Source organism: Bufo gargarizans, chromosome 3 (assembly GCF_014858855.1).
Source record: "Bufo gargarizans isolate SCDJY-AF-19 chromosome 3, ASM1485885v1, whole genome shotgun sequence".
NCBI lineage: Eukaryota > Metazoa > Chordata > Amphibia > Anura > Bufonidae > Bufo > Bufo gargarizans.
The window spans coordinates 205,425,991-205,446,155 of record NC_058082.1 but is presented as its reverse complement, the minus strand read 5'-3'; the positions used below and the strand labels follow the sequence as shown (position 1 = coordinate 205,446,155).

At 45.7% G+C, this 20,165-nt stretch overlaps 1 protein-coding gene across 8 annotated transcripts in view; it reads left to right on the top strand.

Moving 5' to 3' along the window:
• Nucleotides 1–384: 384 nt before the first annotated feature.
• The window catches only part of INPP4A (inositol polyphosphate-4-phosphatase type I A), a 393,978-nt gene continuing 374,197 nt past the window's right edge, over nucleotides 385–20,165 (top strand). For 6 of the 8 annotated variants that reach the window (XM_044288381.1, XM_044288378.1, XM_044288376.1 and 3 more), the window contains exon 1: nucleotides 385–530. The gene's annotated coding sequence lies outside the window, so the exon portion shown is untranslated. Of the gene's footprint in view, nucleotides 531–7,716; nucleotides 7,741–20,165 lie in introns of those variants that run through there. The other 2 variants (XM_044288374.1, XM_044288375.1) reach the window with 2 other exon arrangements.

Sequence of the window (20,165 nt, the reverse complement as noted above, 5' to 3'; positions counted from 1 at the left end):
CATAATGCCTGAACTGTCATACGGATGCAATCAGTTCTGATGAGTTTTTCAGGTGAAAAAAACCCTGAAGAAAAACAATCTACATCTCCTAGCAACCATCATATATTTTTCGGAATCGACTGAATGTGATGGATAGTGCAATACTTAAGAATTTGGGGCCCCACATTTTGTCTAAAGCCGGCCCTGTGTGTCGGGACACAGGCTAATGTTTATCACGATGAAGCGCGTAATGTATGGTGTGAGCGCCCCCTAGGCTCAGCGGTAGGCGGTACACCCTGGTGACAAGAACAGCTCTGACCTCAATACACAAACCACGCACAGTCCCCAGACAGCGGCAGCTCAGCTCCGGAGGCGGGGCCAGTGACGCCGGGGGGCGGGGCAGGAATCTGTGCTGGGGCTGTAATGCTGCTGAGAAGAACGCATCATCAACCTGCAAGGAGTGTCTGCTTCTTCCCTGCTGCAAGACTCCCCGGTCTCCCCCGCAACAAGCGACCCCTGCAGCTGCCCACCTGCCGGCACCCCGCATGTAGGTAGGTACCCCGGCACACACAGGGCACCTGCCGGGAAGCGGCAGCAGTCATAGGAGCGGTGCACGGCTGTCACTGGGTATAGTGTATGTGTAGTGAGTGGTCTGTAATACGCACAGTGATGCAGATAGCGGGGCCTGAACCGCACGGAGACTGTCAGGGAGACGGCCAGATGTCATGGGCCCGTTCATACTCTCCGGCTTTTCTGTTTCATTCCATTGATTCTGTTGCAACAGCCAGGATAGTCTGAAATAGTCAGCCCCTATGGGAAGTACGTCCATATAATATACTGCCCTGTATATGGATGATGTATCTAAGGAGGTGATGAGCTGTGTATTATACTGCCCTGTATATGGATGATGTATCTAAGGAAGTGATGAGCTGTGTGTTATACTTCCCTGTATATGTATGATGTATGTAAGGAGATGATGAGCTATGTATTATACTGCCCTGTATATGTATGATGTATCTAAGGAGATGATGAGCTATGTATTATACTGCCCTGTATATGGATGATGTATCTAAGGAGGTGATGAGCTGTGTATTATACTGCCCTGTATATGGATGATGTATCTAAGGAGGTGATGAGCTGTGTATTATACTGCCCTGTATATGGATGATGTATCTAAGGAGGTGATGAGCTGTGTATTATACTGCCCTGTATATGGATGATGTATCTAAGGAGGTGATGAGCTGTGTATTATACTGCCCTGTATATGGATGATGTATCTAAGGAGGTGATGAGCTGTGTATTATACTGCCCTGTATATGGATGATGTATCTAAGGAGGTGATGAGCTGTGTATTATACTGCCCTGTATATGGATGATGTATCTAAGGAGGTGATGAGCTGTGTATTATACTGCCCTGTATATGGATGATGTATCTAAGGAGGTGATGAGCTGTGTATTATACTGCCCTGTATATGTATGATGTATGTAAGGAGATGATGAGCTATGTATTATACTGCCCTGTATATGTATGATGTATCTAAGGAGATGATGAGCTATGTATTATACTGCCCTGTATATGGATGATGTATCTAAGGAGGTGATGAGCTGTGTATTATACTGCCCTGTATATGGATGATGTATCTAAGGAGGTGATGAGCTGTGTATTATACTGCCCTGTATATGGATGATGTATCTAAGGAGGTGATGAGCTGTGTGTTATACTGGCCTGTATATGTATGATGTATGTAAGGAGATGATGAGCTATGTATTATACTGCCCTGTATATGTATGATGTATCTAAGGAGATGATGAGCTATGTATTATACTGCCCTGTATATGTATGATGTATCTAAGGAGGTGATGAGCTGTGTATTATACTGCCCTGTATATGGATGATGTATCTAAGGAGGTGATGAGCTGTGTATTATACTGCCCTGTATATGGATGATGTATCTAAGGAGGTGATGAGCTGTGTATTATACTGCCCTGTATATGGATGATGTATCTAAGGAGGTGATGAGCTGTGTATTATACTGCCCTGTATATGGATGATGTATCTAAGGAGGTGATGAGCTGTGTATTATACTGCCCTGTATATGGATGATGTATCTAAGGAGGTGATGAGCTGTGTGTTATACTGGCCTGTATATGTATGATGTATGTAAGGAGATGATGAGCTATGTATTATACTGCCCTGTATATGTATGATGTATCTAAGGAGATGATGAGCTATGTATTATACTGCCCTGTATATGTATGATGTATCTAAGGAGGTGATGAGCTGTGTATTATACTGCCCTGTATATGTATGATGTATCTAAGGAGGTGATGAGCTGTGTATTATACTGCCCTGTATATGGATGATGTATCTAAGGAGGTGATGAGCTGTGTATTATACTGCCCTGTATATGGATGATGTATCTAAGGAGGTGATGAGCTGTGTATTATACTGCCCTGTATATGGATGATGTATCTAAGGAGGTGATGAGCTGTGTGTTATACTGCCCTGTATATGTATGATGTATGTAAGGAGGTGATGAGCTGTGTATTATATTACCCTGTATATGTATGATGTATGTAAGGAGGTGATGAGCTGTGTATTATACTGCCCTGTATATATGGATGATGTATGTAAGGAGGCGATGAGTTATGTATTATACTGCCCTGTATATGTGGATGATGTATGTAAGGAGGTGATGAGCTATGTATTATACTGCACTATATATATGGATGATGTATGTAAGAAGGTGATGAGCTATGTATTATACTGCCCAATATATGGATGATGTATTTAAGGAGGTGATGAGTTATGTATTATACTGCCCTGTATATATGGATGATGTATGTAAGGAGGCGATGAGTTATGTATTATACTGCCCTGTATATATGGATGATGTATGTAAGGAGGCGGTGAGCTGTGTATTATACTGCCCTGTATATATGGATGATGTATGTAAGGAGCTGATGAGCTGTGTATTATACTGCCATGTATATATTGATGAATGAATGAATAACTTGTATAGCGCAACTATTGCGAACTAAATCTCCTCAAGGCACTTTTGCAGCCATTGTCCGCCTGTGCCTTCAGAAGAGGTGGGTCTTGAGCTTCTTCCTTAAGGCCAGATGGTTCTCTTCTGAGCGGATCTCCGCGGGTAGAGAGTTCCATAGCCGGGGTCCTTGGACTGCGAACCTTCATACGCCTTTTGATTTGTAGCGGGTCTTGGGGATATGGAGGAGGTTCTGGTTAGCTGACCGGAGGGGGCGACCTGGGGTGTAGTGCTTTATTTTGTCGCAGAGGTATTGGGGGGCTTTCCCTTGTGTACATTTGTGAGTGAGGCAGAGGGTCTTGAATGTGATCCGATCTTTCACGGGTAGCCAATGGAGGGTCCTCAGGGACAGGGTGATAGATTCTCAGTTTTTTTTCCCGTTATCAGTCTGGCAGCTGTGTTCTGGACGACTTTTAGATGTGAAATTTGGTATTTGGGAAGTCCCAGGTTGAGGGAGTTTGCGTAGTCGAGTCGGGAATTGATGGTTGTTCCAACTACTGTTGCTGTGTCTCCTTCAGGGATGAAGGGGATGAGTCTACGCAGCAGGCGAAAAAGGTGGTGGGATCCGCTGACTACTGATCCTATTTGTGCATCCATTGTCATGTCTGAGTCAAAGATGACTCCGAGGCTTTTGGCTTTTGTGCTGGGAGTGATGGTTTGTCCGAGGATGGTGGGTGGCGTGCACGTCGTACTGGGGTTTTTGTTTCGGTTTGCATGAAGGAAGATGAGTTCTGTTTTGGAACCGTTGAGTTTGAGGGAGCTCTCAGTCATCCAATCGTCGATCAATGAGAGGCAGATTTCCAGGGCGTGATATTGGTCTTTTTTGTTGGTGATGCGTAAGTAAAGTTGGGTGTCATCAGCATAGGAGTGATAGAGCAGGTCCTGGTTGCTGATGATTTTGAGGAGTGGTCTGAGGTAAATGTTGAAGATCATGGGCGACAAGGGTGATCCTTAAGGGACTCCGCATGTGATTTTACGTGCTTTTGAGGTGAAGGTTCCTAGTTTCACTTTCTGGGATCGGTTCTCCAGGAATGATGCAAACCAGGGTAGGTTCGAGTCTGCGACTCAGGCTACTTCTGGGGGACGAGTGAGCAGGGTTTGGTGGTCTATTGTATCGAAAGCTGTGCTGAGGTCCATTAGCACAAGGAGGCATGATTCTCCTTCATCTGCTGCTTCGAGGGCATCATGCCAGATTTTGAGGAGCGCCGTTTCTGTCCCATGGCCAGGGCGGAAACCAGATTAAAGTGGGTCCAAGAGTTTGTGAGTGTCCAGATGGGGTTGTAGCTGTTGTACTACTGCTTTCTCAATAATCTTGGAGATGGTGTTAAGGCTTGTGACCGGTCTGCGATAGTTTGGGTCTTTGGGGTCGTGGTTGGGCTTCTTTAGGAGGGGTTTGATTATGCCTTGCTTGAGGGACATTGGGACTATTCCTTCTTTAAATGACTGGTTTATGAGGTGTGTTATGGTGGGTGCCAGAATGTCGGTGCATTCTTTCAGAAGTTTTGTGGGAATAATGTCATTTGGGGATGTGCTGTCTCGGAGGCTTCTGATGATGGTTTAAGTGTTGTCGATGGTAATTGGGACCAGGGTAAATCTCAGGTGATTGTAGAGTATTTGTGTGTTTTTTGTCTTCTTGCCTTGACCGGGTTGGGTTGCTTGCTATGTTCTGTTGAATTATTTCTCGAATGTTTGTGATTTTTGTCAATGGGAAAGTCAGATAGCTCATTGCAGAATTCTTGTGTTTCGTTTGCTGGAGGCTCTAGACAGGTAGGGTTCATAGTCTGGGCAACTAGTTTGAAGAGTTCGTAGGGGCGGTTTATGGCTTTTGAAATAGTGTTGGAAAGGTGTTCTTTTTTTGCTGTGAAGATGGCTTTGTGGTATTTTTTGGTGAGTGATTTGTAGTTTATGTGGTGTTCCGTTGTTGGGTTCCTTCTCCAGGCTCCTTCAGCTCTTCTGCGTTCTTGTTTCAGTGAAGTAAGGGAGTCGTTGAACCAACCTGATTTGTTTTTGCGAGTGGGTGCTCTACATATTGGTGCAACTGTGTCTGCTGTCTGTAGTAGTGCTGTGTTGAGGGTGTTGCTTGTGTCTTCAGTTGTGCAGTTTTGTGTTTTAGCGCAGCTATTTTGTTGGATAGTGTGGTTTTGAAAAGTTGCGAGTGTAATTTCTTCTGTGATCTTGTCCATTGTGTAGTTTTTAAGTGAGTTGGTTTTTGGCAAATGGTGTCAGTAGTTATTTTGAATTTGTTGGCGTGGTGGTCAGTCCATGGCAGTGGCATGTTGTCCAGTATGTTGATGTCGATGTTTTGTTTGAAGATGAGGTCGAAGGTGTGACCTGAAGCGTGTGTGGGAACCCTTATCAGTTGTTGCAGACCTAGTGTTTCCAGTTGGCTGATGCAGGCGGTGGCGATGGGGTCCTGGGAGGAGTTGGCCCATCGGTTGAAGTCCCCGAGTAGCAGGAGGTTTTTGGTTTTTAAGGTGAGTGTAGAGATGAATTCCGTGAAGGGTGTGAGGAGGTGTTTCTTTGGTCCCGGTGGTCTGTAGCATAGTAGTATGTGGATGGTGTCCTGGGGTGTTGTTTGGAGTTGAAGTGTGAGTGTTTCCATGAATGGCAGTATGCTCTGTAGAGTTGGTTTGGTGAGGATGAGATGGGATTTGTATATCACCACTAGGCCACCTCCTCTTTGACCGACTCTGTGCTCAGTTAGAATGTAGTAGTTCTTCGGCACGCGTTCTTCTAAGATGGTGTTACAATCCGGCGTTAGCCAGCTTTCTGTGATAAAAATACAGTCCGTGTTGTGTTGAGTGATGAAGTCGTGGATTTCGTGTTTGTGCTTCACTGCTGCTCTGGTGTTGATTAGGGCGCATGATAGGTGTTGTGCTGGGAGTAATGTGGTCCTGTTTTGTGTCAGTGGTTGCAGGTTAGTTCTTAGAAGTTGTAAGGAGGTGATGAGCTGTGTATTATACTGCCCTGTATATATGGATGATGCATGTAAGGAGGTGATGAGCTGTGTATTATACTGCCCTGTATATATGGATGATGCATGTAAGGAGGTGATCAGCTGTGTATTATACTGCCCGGTATATATGAATGATGTATGCAAGGAGGTGATGAGCTGTGTACCTTTTTAGTAGCAATAGAATGGTTTTCTGTAGGAATTTATTAGTCTCTTACATTGTTCTGGAGGAACTTTGGCCCACTCTTCTTTTTTGCTTCGATACATCTAGGTTTGTGGCCATTTGTTTGTGCACAGCTTCCTTAAAAGGGTTTTCCGAGATTTTTCTACTGATAACCTGTCATCAGTATCTAATTGGTAGGAGTCCGACACCCGTGAGCTCTGTCAATCAGCTGTTTGAGAAGGCAGCCTTTTCCTAGGCTGAGTGATGAAACGCTGATGTGTCACGTGGCCTCGGAGCAGCTCAGTCCCATTCAACTGAATGGGGCTGAGCGCAATACCAAGCACAGCCACTATACAATGTACAGCGCTGTGCTTAGTAAGCTGCAGGAGCGCCGCTAACCTCTCCAAACAGTTGATCGAAGGGAATTCCAGGTGTCGGACCTCCACCAATCAAATACTGATGACCTATCCAGATGATGTATTCAAAATGAAGGTGATGGCAGCCTTTTTCAAACTATGTAGCCGAAACATTGCTGTTTTTGGACCTTTTGTACTGTCTCGTGCACCACTTGTGAATAAACCTCGTTGGATTGGAGATGCTGCCATCACCTTCGATTTGAAAATTGTCGTGTTGACCCCCCAAGGATCTGGAGCCTTGGATGGTCTGATGCATTCCTAAAGTTCCATACGAAGGTACTGTTGTGCTGCTCTATATAACACATTGTCTATCTAGATAATATGTAATTAGTTTAAGGTTTTAGATTTTTTAAGGTCCTGGCACAGCATTTCATTTGGGCTGAGGGACTTTGACTGGGCCATCACAGCACCTTGATTCTTTTATTTTCCAGCCATTGTGTTGTATATTTGCTGATGTTCTTCAGAGTAATGTCCTGTAACATGACCCAGTTTCGGCCAAGCTTTAACTGTTGGATAGATGGCTTCAGATTTCACTCTAGAATACTTTGGTAAACAGAGGAGTTTATGGACGAATCAATGACTGCAAGGTGCAAAACAGGCCCAAATCATCACCCTTCCTCCACCATGCTTTACCATCAATATGAGGTGTCTGTGCAGTGTGCTGTTTAACCAAACGTGGCGCTGTGCATTGTGGTAAAAGAGCTGTACTGTGGTCACATCCGTCCATAGAACATTGAGGGACAGATTATTCCACGCACAATTATTTGCAACTTGTCTCTTTGTTTTTTTTTAAGTGGCAAAGTGGGCGGGGCTTAGCTGGAGATGCGTGGCCTCCTGTGGCCCACTGGATTTTATATCAACTATGCCAGAAACTGATTTGAAAAGTCTACAGCACGGACTGCCTGAAAATGTCCAAATTTATTAAGAAGCTCATGGCTGGTATCTGTGTTTTGCGGACAACAAAACAGGGTTGTGTTCTTGAGGCCTTAGAAAGAAGAGGCCTTTTCCAGGCAACCTTTCTGAACAAGCCATGCTTTTTCAGTTTTCTTCTAATTGTACTGCCAAGAACTTGAACATTAAAGATTCTAACTGAGGTCTGTAGAGTCTAGACTCTAGAGTTACCTCCTGTTTTTTGCAGTTTCTCTGAGCATTGCACGGTCTGACCTTGGTTGGAATTTTCTGGTAAGTCCGTTTCTGGATACATTGTCATCTGTCTTGAATGTTTTCTACTTGTGAATAATCTTATTCACTGTAGAATGATTGGCTTCAAATTGGAAATGGCCTTATAACCGTTCCCAGATTGATGGACAGCAGCAAATTCTTCTCTAAGATCATTGCTGATATCATTCTTCCTTGGCATTGTGTTGACACCCACATGAATGCTTTAGACCAGCAAACTGCCAAAACCTCTGCTTTTATAGAGGTGGTCACATTGGATGATGATCAGTTAGGTTCTATTCACACGACCATATGGCCGTCATGCCCGTGTTGCGGACTGCAAACCATTGACTTGAATGGGTCTGTGTTCCGAAGATACGGCAAAAGATAGGACATGTCCTGTCTTTTGTGGTGTGGAGGCACAGAACAGCCTATCTTTTGCCATATCTTGTGGATCGCAGACCCATTCAAGTCAGCAAACTATGCTACTGTATGAGCGCAACGCCTGCCTGTTCCACTGTTTCCAAGCCGCCTGGTGGTGTGTGTACTTCATATTTCCTATGACTGTAAGAAAGTAATGACCTATGTGTTGTACATGGGTGATGTATGTAAAGAGGTCATACGTGATATAATACAGATACAGCCATTATATGTACCAGAGCAGAAGCCTACACACACAGTCGAGTCACATTATTATAACCACCAGCTAATATCGACCATCGGCAGCAGGGTCAGCAAGCTAGACGGGCTGGGAGTGACCCAATAAGGTCCTGGTAGGTTGTCACAGGTGTCTGGAGCCATGCTGACTGCAGTGCATCCGACAGCTGCCGGAGGGTGAATGCGGGAGGATCCATAGAGGGAACATGACGAACGAGGTGGTGCCACAGATGCTAAATTAGGTTCAAGGCTGGGGAATTGGGGGCCAGGTCAGTACTTGGAAGTCTTGGTTATGCTCTTCCAACCAGTGTCAGACATTTCTAACCATGTGACATGTCACATTGTCTTGCTGGAAGATCCCACCCACACTAGGTAAGTCAATCAGCATGTATGGGTGTACATGATCTTCAAGGATGGAGTCATACACAAATCAATTGACAGTACCTTCCACATGGATGAGTAGGTCCAGAAAATTCCACAAAAACATTCCCCATACCATAATGATGCCACTACCAGCTTGTGTTCTTCCAGAAATGGTTGCAGGGTGTTTGTACTCTGATGTTTCTCGTCTGACACACCAACGTTCCCCCGTTCAATGAAGCAGAAAATATGACTCATCAAATAAGGAAACCCTTTTCTAACCAGCAGAGGTCCAGTTCTTATACTGTTGCAAAAATTGAAGCCTTTTCTATTGATTTTAACAGAGGTGCAGCGACCATCCGTCTGCCTCAGATCCCCACACACAGTAGGGTTCACTGGATTACTACTTTAGACACATCTGGTAGACCCCTGCTTTATTTTGACATTGAGCTGCTTCAACATAGCGTGTTGGTCCACCCTTGTGCACCTTCTCACATCGGTGGCACGTGGGGCTCCGCAGTTTCCACATTGCTTGTTCACAATGGTGCCATAGGATACACTTTCATCACAGCAGCAGAGAAACAGTTCACAAACTGTGCAGTTTCCGAAATTCTGCCACCCTTGTCCCAAAATCCAACAATTATCCCTTTTTGTAATTTTGGCAACGAGGGATATGTGTGCAGACAGCCTATTACACACCTTAGATATCCACCAAGCCAGCTCGCAACACGTGACTTTCTTCATGAGCTACGCGCTGCCGACATCGAAAGTAGGAAGTGGTCATAATAATGTGACTTGTGTACATACATAACCTTTGGATGTGCCAGAAATGCCTGTGATAGGGATGCCCCTTTAATAGGGTCGATCTGTTTAAAAGCCATCTAGTCAGAGGCAGGAAAGATGTTAGAGGGGTTATTTATTAGTATTACATTATTAAAATGTAGAACTGTACAAAGTTGCCTTGCAAACCTTAGCTACATTCCCGTAGCTGCAAACTGTTGAACCGAAATCTCCCAGAAATCCCTGCTTGTTCAGGTTCTGTACATATAGTGTCACAGCCTATGCGAAATCACAGTAGAGTAATACCTTGTAAATAAAAAAACTCACACTCCCAGAATGCAACGCAGCACAGAGCATTGAAATATAGGGGCGCCATGGTATGTGTTTACTACGAGCTTATAGAAGGGTACGGCCACGCGGCTGGCTGAAACGCGGCTTGAACCGCTCTGTCATGCAAGCTGAGTCGTTCTTCCACTAACTCATTGCAGGCTGTTGTCAACGGTCCGGTTACAATGCGGCCTCACAATGAACGGTGAAGAAACATCCGGTTTGTAGTGAGTTAGGGTGGGTTCACATCACATTTTCCCATCCTTTTAACGCATATGAAAAACTTATACGTTAAACTGATGCCATACAGTGGCATGTGCTCACCATAGAGTTCCTTTGTAAGAAAAACCCTTTTTTTTGTTTTACCGGACTGCAGAATACAAGGTGTGCTGTGTTTTTGTGTCCTTTTTTTTTGTAACATATACGTCAAACGGAGGCATAAAACGTGGTGTGAACCCACCCTTAGCTGAATACCACTGTAGATTGTATGGCAACACAGTATCCGCTGCTCCATGGCCATGTCTAGGCCGTACGCTCCGGCTTTCCAGTAAATGTACCGGCTGGTTTGCACGGAGATAAGAAATTTGAATAAACAAATGGGGCATTCAGTGCATGATAGTTTTTGTATATATTTTGCATGCTTTAGGATTGTGAGGAGAGGAGACTGTCGCGCTAGTTGTTTGCCATTGTTTCACCTGCACAATCCATGTGACGGTGTACGGAAACCTTTGGTTACTGCCATTGCCGGTCCTGATGAAGCAGATGTAGTCCTATCAAATCAGTTTTGTGGTTGTGTCCGGCGCACTAAGTCCTCATGTGCACAGTTGTATCAGTTTTGTGTATTTTGTGGACATGTTCTAGCTTTGTGCGGAACTGATGTACGAATGCGGAAAAGCGCATGTCTGATCCGTGTGCTATCTCGGTTTTGCAAAAAGATAGGAACATGTCCTATACTTGGCCGCAAAATGTAGACCATGGACCTATTGAAGTCAATGGGTCCACAAAAAAAACAAAAAAACGATGCCATACAGCCGTCATCTGTATTTTGCGGATATGTGATTTGCAGACCTTAAAATACATAAGGTTGTGTGCATGAGGCCTAAGGCCTCTTTCACACGACAGTATGTCCATTTCAGTGTTTTGCGGTCCGTTTTTCACGCATCCGTTGTTCCGTTTTTTTGCTTCCTTTGTGGTTCCGTTTCCGTTCCGTTGTTCCGTTCCGTTTTTCCGTATGGCAAATACAGTATACAGTAATTTCATATTAAAAATTGGGCTGGGCATAACATTTTCAATAGATGGTTCCGCAAAAAACGGAACGGATACGGAAGACATACGGATGCATTTCCGTATGCATTCCGTTTTTTGCGGACCCATAGACTTTAATGGAGCCACGGAACGTGATTTGCGGCCAAATATAGGACATGTTCTATCTTTAAACGGAACGGAAAAACGGAAATACGGAAACGGAATGCACACGGAGTACATTCCGTTTTTTTTGCGGAACCATTGAAATCAATGGTTCCGTATACGGACCGTATACGGACCGCAAAAAACGGCCCGCAAAACGGAAAAAAAAAAACGGTCGTGTGAAAGAGGCCTAAGGGAGCATTCACACGACCGTGTTGGTTTTGCGGTCCGTAAATCACGGATCCGTGTGTTCCGTATGTCTTCAGTTATCTTTCCTTTTCCGTTCCGCAAGTCCGTATAATACGGACGTGGTGCTTCCGTGTGTCATCCGTTATTCACGGTCCGCAAAAAAAACGGATGGGTAATGAAATGGGGTTTCATAGAATGTTTTCAGTCCAAGGGTCCGTTAAAAACGGATGACACACGGATGCATTTCCGTGTGCTATCCGTTTTTCACGGACCCAATGACTTTCTATGGGGCCACGGACCGCGATTTGCGGCCAAGTATAGGACATGTTCTAAAACACACGGAACGGACACACGGAACGGACAGCACACGGATGAGAATAAAAGGCATACCGCAATTTTCACGGACCCATAGAAATGAATGGGTCCGTGCATTGTCCGTCAAAATTGCGGAACGGACACGGAAGAAAAACACGTTCGTCTGAATGCTCCCTTAGGCCTCTTTCACACGACAGTATGTCCATTTCAGTGTTTTGCGGTCCGTTTTTCACGGATCCGTTGTTCCGTTTTTTGCTTCTGTTGTGGTTCCGTTTCCGTTCCGTTGTTCCGTTCCGTTTTTCCGTATGGCAAATACAGTATACAGTAATTTCATATAAAAAATTGGGCTGGGCATAACATTTTCAATAGATGGTTCCGCAAAAAACGGAACGGATACGGAAGACATACGGATGCATTTCCGTATGCATTCCGTTTTTTTGCGGACCCATAGACTTTAATGGAGCCACGGAACGTGATTTGCGGCCAAATATAGGACATGTTCTATCTTTAAACGGAACGGAAAAACGGAAATACGGAAACGGAATGCACACGGAGTACATTCCGTTTTTTTTGCGGAACCATTGAAATGAATGGTTCCGTATACGGACCGTATACGGACCGCAAAAAACGGCCCGCAAAACGGAAAAAAAAAAACGGTCGTGTGAAAGAGGCCTAAGGCCTCATGCACACGACCGTTGTGTGCATCCGTGGCCGTTGTGCCGTTTTCCGTTTTTTTTCACGGACCCATTGACTTTCAATGGGTCCGTGGAAAAATCGGAAAATGCACCGTTTGGCAGCCGCATCCGTGAGCCGTGTTTCCTGGCCGTGAAAAAAATATGACCTGTCCTATTTTTTTCACGGCCAACGGTTCACGGACCCATTCAAGTCAATGGGTCCGTGAAAGAACACGGATGCACACAAGATTGGCATCCGTGTCCGTGATCCGTGGCCGTAGGTTAGTTTCATACAGACGGATCCGAAGATCCGTCTGCATAAAAGCTTTTTCAGAGCTGAGTTTTCACTTCGTGAAAACTCAGATCCGACAGTATATTCTAACACAGAGGCGTTCCCATGGTGATGGGACGCTTCTAGTTAGAATACACTACAAACTGTGTACAAGACTGCCCCCTGCTGCTTGGCAGCACCCGATCTCTTACAGGGGGATATGATAGTACAATTAACCCCATCATATCCCTCTGTAAGAGATCAGGGCTGCCAGGCAGCAGGGGGCAGACCCCCCCCCTCCCCAGTTTGAATATCATTGTGCGGCCCCCCCTCCCCTGTTGTTAACTGTTGGTGGCACAGTGTGCGCACCCCCCTCCCTCCCTCCCTCTATTGTTTTAATACATTGGGGCCAGTGTGCGCGCGCCCCCCAACCCCCCCTCCCTCCCTCTATTGTTTTAATACATTGGGGCCAGTGTGCGCGCGCCCCCCCAACCCCCCCTCCCTCCCTCTATTGTTTTAATACATTGGGGCCAGTGTGCGCACCCCCCCAACCCCCCCCCCCCCCCCCTCCCTCTATTGTAATCATCATCGGTGGCAGCGGAGTAGAAGATTTTCATACTTACCTGGCTGCTGGCTGCTGCGATGTCTGCGTCCGGCCGGGAGCTCCTCCTACTGGTAAGTGACAGGTCTGTGCGGCGCATTGCTGTCACTTACCAGTAGGAGGAGCTCCCGGCCGGACGCAGACATCGCAGCAGCAAGCAGGTAAGTATGAAAATCTTCTACTCCGCTGCCACCGATGATGATTACAATGGGGGGAGGGAGGGGGGTGGGGGGGTGCGCACACTGGCCCCAATGTATTAAAACAATAGAGGGAGGGAGGGGGGGTTGGGGGGGGCGCGCGCACACTGGCCCCAATGTATTAAAACAATAGAGGGAGGGAGGGGGGTTGGGGGGGCGCGCGCACACTGGCCCCAATGTATTAAAACAAGAGAGGGAGGGAGGGGGGGTTGGGGGGCGCGCGCACACTGGCCCCAATGTATTAAAACAATAGAGGGAGGGAGGGAGGGGGGTGCGCACACTGGCCACCAACGAGTTAACAACAGGGGAGGGGGGGCCCACTGGCCACCAATGAGTTAAAAACAGGGGGGGGGGTCTGCCCCCTGCTGCCTGGCAGCACCTGCCAGGCAGCAGGGGGCAGTCATGTACACAGTTTTTTTGTATATTCTAACCTGAAGCGTCTCCATCACCATGGGAACGCCTCTGTGTTAGAATATACTGTCGGAAATGAGTTTCACGATGTAGCTCATATCCGACAGTATATTCTAACATAGAGGCGTTCCCATGGTGATGGGGACGCTACAAGTTAAAATATACCATCGGATTGGAGAAAACTCCAATCCGATGGTATAACAGAACTCCAGACTTTACATTGAAAGTCAATGGGGACGGATCCGTTTGAAATGGCACCATATTGTGTCAACATCAAACGGATCCGTCCCCATTGACTTGCATTGTAATTCAGGACGGATCCGTTTGGCTCCGCAGGGCCAGGCGGACACCAAAATGACTTTTTTTTCATGTCCGTGGATCCTCCAAAAATCAAGGAAGACCCACGGACGGAAAAACGGTCACGGATCACGGACCAACGGAACCCCGTTTTGCGGACCGTGAAAAAAAACGTCCGTGTGCATGAGGCCTAAGAGTGAGGAAACAAGATGACAGACTGCATTGTAAGGGTGGATTCACATGTGGCAGTCTTCTAGATTGAGAGAAAACCATTTCCCTGCAACATGTGAATTCACCTTCTTAAAGGGTTTCACAGGGTACTTATAGGATAGGTCATCAATATCAAATCGGTGGGGTTCAGCACCAGTGATGGTCAGTTCGCAGTGTTCGCCAACAAACACATGCGGGCTGCCATCTTGACAAACACATGCGGGCTGCCCTTACGTGTGCCTCTGCCGGGAGCCGGTCTGAAATCAAATGCGGTCACCGGGAGCAGGCAGTTCTGAGAACAGCCCAATGAAGGCCCCCGGTGCCTGTTCCCGGAACTGCCTGCTCCCGGGGAACGCACCGGACGGGTGAGTCAAGATGGCAGCCCGCATGTGTTCGTTGGCGAACACTGCAAACTGACCATCACTGTTCAGCACCCAAGACCCCCATCACCAGAGGTCGCACTACATTTTTTCCGGAAGAGTACAATTACTCCTGTGACCATTTTTGAGGAGTACTTTTACCCAGGGAGGAGTACGAAAGTTGCGGTAATTCAAATACATAATACATAGGTCTGCACTCGCTCACATCTGCGTTTGGAGCCTCTGTTGCAGATTCTGTTGAAAGACCAGACAAAAAACCTTGTATGCAGCACTTTTTCTGTCTGGTAAAAAGACAGATCCTGAACGGAAACGGAATGGACTCCTTCATAGTCGGCGGAGTCTGTTCAGCTTTTTCCCTGTCAGTTAGGCCGGATTCACATCACGTTTTTGTCATACATGTAATGTACAGAAAAAAAAATCGTATATATACGGTATGTAAACAGATGCCTCAGATGCCATACTGTGGCATCCGTCACCATAGATTTCCATAAAAAATAAAATAAAAAAAAGGATACATTACCCTACAAATAGCGGCAGGACGGATCTGACAGGGTGAACAGCCTATCGGATCCGTCCTGCCGCTAGTGTGAAAATACCCTGAGAGGGGAGTATTTATGTGAGGGACCATTACTGATCTAAATAACAGCAGGCAATTGCGGACCCATTAATTTCTATGGGGCCGCACGAATGCGGACACGCACTTCCGATCCGCATTTCTGTTCCCGAGAAAAATAGAACATGCCCTATTCTTGTCCGCAATCCGCGGACAAGAATAGGCATATTCTATTAGTGCCGGGGATGTGTGGTCTGCAAAATGTGAAACGCACATTGCTGGTGTCGATGTTTTGCGGATCCATGCATACGCAAAACACACACGGATGTGTGAATGGACCCTAAGGCGTATTGGTATGCCTTAGACATTTTACAGGGAGTAAAATCACCTGAACACGTGTCTATGACGCTTGAGCAGGCGTTATTGTGACCTCTGCCCATCACTTAGCTGTTTTAGGCAAAAGTATGTCGTTGTACGGACAGAAGCAGAAGACTCCATACACTGTGTAGTTTCCGACCCCAGCATCCTGAAGCACAGCTCCTGTTCACTTGTATGGGAGCTGATCTACAGTACCCTGTCATAGCCACTTCACAGTGTATGGAGATGTTTGAAGATAGGGCCATCAATATCTGCAGCCTGGACAACCCCTTTAGATTTCACAAGGGAGGAAAGTGAAACTGGTTGTCCTTCAGTATCTTATATTCATCGCTACTATTGATTAATGGGGCTGTGCAGTGGCTTAATATTGATGAGCTATCCTCAGGACAGGTGAACAGTATTAGATAGGCGGGGGTCCAACTCTCAGCTCCTGTAAGCGCTGCTACTTCTTCAAAATGTACCTGCATGTCGTCCCCTTTATAGCGGCGGTGCAGTGTAATTCACGGGCACAAGCAGTTGTATTCACACGGCACTGCCTCTACAAAGGTCATCTTTGCAGAGAAAGCAGTGCTCCCATGAGTGCCTTGACGCCCTTCAGACATCTGATTGTCGGGGGTGCTGGGAATCGGACCTCCACTGATCTGATACGTGTGAACCTATCCTTAGGCTAGGTCAGTGATGGGCAAACTGCGGCTCTCCAGCTGTTGTAACACTACAAATCCCATCATGTCCTGCTGTAGGCTGATAGCTGTAGGCAGACTGGGCATACTGGGAGTTGTAGTTTTACAACAGCTGGAGAGCCACAGTTTGCCCATCCCTGGGCTAGGTCATCAGGATTCTTTCACTGCACAACCCCTTTAATGCAAAGTTTGTTAGTGACCGTTTCGGTAATTGGTTTTATCTACTCCCAGAGAACCCCTTTAAGTGGTGATTTACAGTATTTTACAAAGTGTTAGTTTCTTAGGAAATTCAGTGCCGTACAGAGCAGTTACTGAAGTAAGATGTAAAAGTTCCTTTTTGCTGCTGCGTAATGTTAGTTCCTTTTCCACCCACAGTTGCTTTCATTTGTGGTTTTAAGTGATATTTCTATACGGGCACTTTTAAAAGAAACTACTGCATTTGTAAGGTGCTAATTAGAAGATAAATAGCTTTTTAAAGCTAAGGAGGAAGGAAGGACTTTTTACACGGACCAACTGAACCGGCAGTTATCGGGAATTAACTATAATTGATCTATTGCAATCGCTCTTCCCCCATATAGTATCACTGTTTGCTGGCAGTAGATTCCTGATTGCCGGTAAAGGATGATTTAATGTACCGCAGGAATGATGCAATCACAGATGAACAAGCGTTTGCTCAGTCGTTGGGTGATAAGTGGCATGTTTACACAGGGCAATTATCGGGAATAATTGTTCCTAGGGATAGTAGTTCCTGATAATTGCCCCAATCATTGGCCCATGTTAAAGGTCTGATTGGTTGCTAAAGTTCTACTTCACACCAGTTTGATAAATCTCCCCCCTATTGTTTTTCATTACAGGATCCTGCAAGCAGAAGCTCATATATCGTTAGATTGCTGCTTAGGCTACTTTCACACCTGCGTTTAGGTGCGGATCCGTCTGGTATCTGCACAGACGGATCCGCACCTATAATGCAAACGCTGGTATCCGTTCAGAACGGATCCGTTTGCATTACCATGAACAAAAAAGAAAAGAAAAAAGAAAATCATTTTTGTTTTTTTTTGTTCATGATAATGCAAACGGATCCGTTTTGACTTATAATGAAAGTCAATGGGAGGCGGATCCGTTTTCAATTGCACCATATTGTGTCAGTAAAAACGGATCCGTCCCCAATGACTTACATTGTGTGTCAGGACGGATCCGTTTGGCTCAGTTTCGTCAGACAGACATCAAAACGCTGCAAGCAGCGTTTTGGTGTCCGCCTTCAGAGCGGAATGGAGGCTGAACTGAGGCAAACTGATGCCTTCTGAACGGATCATTTTCCATTCAGAATGCATTGGAGCTGAACTGATCCGTTTTGGACCTCTTGTGAGAGCCCTGAAACGGATCTCACAGGCGGACGCAGTGTGAAAGTAGCCTTAACTATGAGTGATGTGGCCAATGTGTGCAATGTGTGCAATACATGGATGTATGACAAACCTCTCGTCTTGTCTGCAAAAAAATTTAAGATGGCCGTTGGGACATGGCTCTGGTTTTTAGACTGTTGCCAGCTTCAGCTTCATATTTTTTTTTTTCTTTAAGAAACTATGCAGCAGAGCAGAAGGCAGGCCAGGAGGTTTCGCCTTTCATTTTTCACACCACCACTGATTCACGGATCATTGCACACAAATTCCATTACATTTTACCATGGTCAATTATTTGGTTTCTTCTAAAGCGTAAGAAACTACTACTGATACGTGACTTATAGACCTATCTTCTGCAGTATTTTTAGTTTTGAGAAAAGGTAGGTTGCTGGTGGCTCACCTGATCGGTACAATGTGTAGGTGCTCTAGGTTTGGACTAATTCACCCGATCAGAAAGGAGGGTTATGTAATAGAAGAGTATAATGGAAACCGGCACTCTACATCTGGTGGTAACGCTTAAAGAGCAATGTACACAGGTAGGGTGGTAAAAATGCGTATTTATTTTTAATCTATGTCAATAATATAGGGGAGGGTCAATTAAAGGGGTAATAATAATAATAAGAGTAGAGATAAAAATTGAAGAAAGGTAAAAAATATGAAAATAAAAATTGCAAATTGCAGTGATGGGGGTGCACAATGGCAAACTTCAGAGATGGTGGATGCGAAAATGGACCAATACGGTGGTCGTCTGATGGTGATTTCCACCTTCAGTTAGTTCAATAGTTCATTGGCACCCTGGTGGGTGAGTGTCCATTATGAGCAGTTCGCAATAGAAAATGTCTATAAAATATTGCAGAGTAAAAAATGCAGTGCTTCCCTGTTCAGGGATTGCTGGCCGGACACAGTTGTTGGTCACAATAAAAAGATAACAAAAAAGAAGAGAGTAATATACCAGTCGGGTGCTGCACCTGGTGTGGCGTCCCACACACTGAGAAGGGCTGCACCCTGACTGTGGTTTACCTTCTTTGTGAGGTACAAGTGTCCCGGCTGCTGGAGCGTCCTTGCTGCGCTCTGTGATGGCTGTTCCCGGTCTTTGGCGTTCCACGTGGGTGTGACGTCACTTGTCTGGCGTCTCACATGTCTTTGCTGTATTCAGTTTGTGAATGTTCGCGGGGCGGTCTTTTCGATCCAAAAGATTCGGGTAATGTCGATTTGTAAGGAATCGCTTCCAAGGTAATATGTTAAACGGGTTTGTGGGGGAGTCACCAAACGCGTTTCGAAGGTCTTAGCTGTCTTTTTTCAATGACAACCAAGTAGCTTCCCTGCATTGCTTGTACTTCTTTGTGCTCCTTCACACTGGCACTGGTTGCTGCTGGGCTGGAAGAGGCAAGTTATACATCCCCTTTACTGGTACCAGCACTGATGAGGACAGGACACAGTAGCTCTGTAGTTTTTAGTTTTGAGCATTGTTCACATATGCTGTTTTTGCTGTGTTTGTCTAATGCTATTTTTGCTGAATACAAGAGCGGATAAAAAGAACAGGAGGCAGCGCCTCATGTGTGGTGCTGTTCGGTATTAGATAATGACATCAAAATAGTTGTGCTTACCCTCTATAGTTGTGAGGAGTTACAACGGCTATGTCTCACTTTGCTGGTATTGCCCAACCAGCATACGGGATGCCTGCGCTGCTGCCTGGGTTTCTACCCGTGCCGAATATGCAATCGTCGGGATGAAAAAAATCTGTGAGAGAATAAAAGAACGATTAGAACCTCTGTATCGGCGCTGTCAGCAGGCATGCAGTATCAGGTAAATATTGGTAAAAAAAATCAGATGATCATTTATTTCAGATCAATGTGTTTCAAGGTCGGAACGCCGCCTTCATCAGGACAAAATAACAATCAGTGATTTTTAAAAGCATTTTTGGTGCGCAGGCCCGAGTACTTTGTAGGGTCCCTGCCACCTAGCCAGGAACTTACTATCCACTGTTGGTACCAGAACCAAAACCCGATCTCCCGGGTTAAAGATCCAGACCCGAGCCTGCCGATTATAGACCCTGCTCTGGGCTCGCTGGGCTGCCTCCATATGTTCCCTAACAAGCAGCAACACTGTCTCCATCCGCTCTTGCATCTGAGTGACATATTCAATTACACTGTTATACGGTGTGGGTTGTTGTTCCCATGCCTCTTTGGCTATGTCCAACAGACCACGAGAATGTCTGCCATATAACAATTCGAAGTGCGAGAACCCAGTAGAGGCCTGGGGCAACTTTCGCACTGCGAACATGAGATAGGGCAGAAGAAGGTCCCAATCCCTCCCATCCTTAGACAACACTTCTGAATTTTTTTTTTTATGTTTGATTAAACCT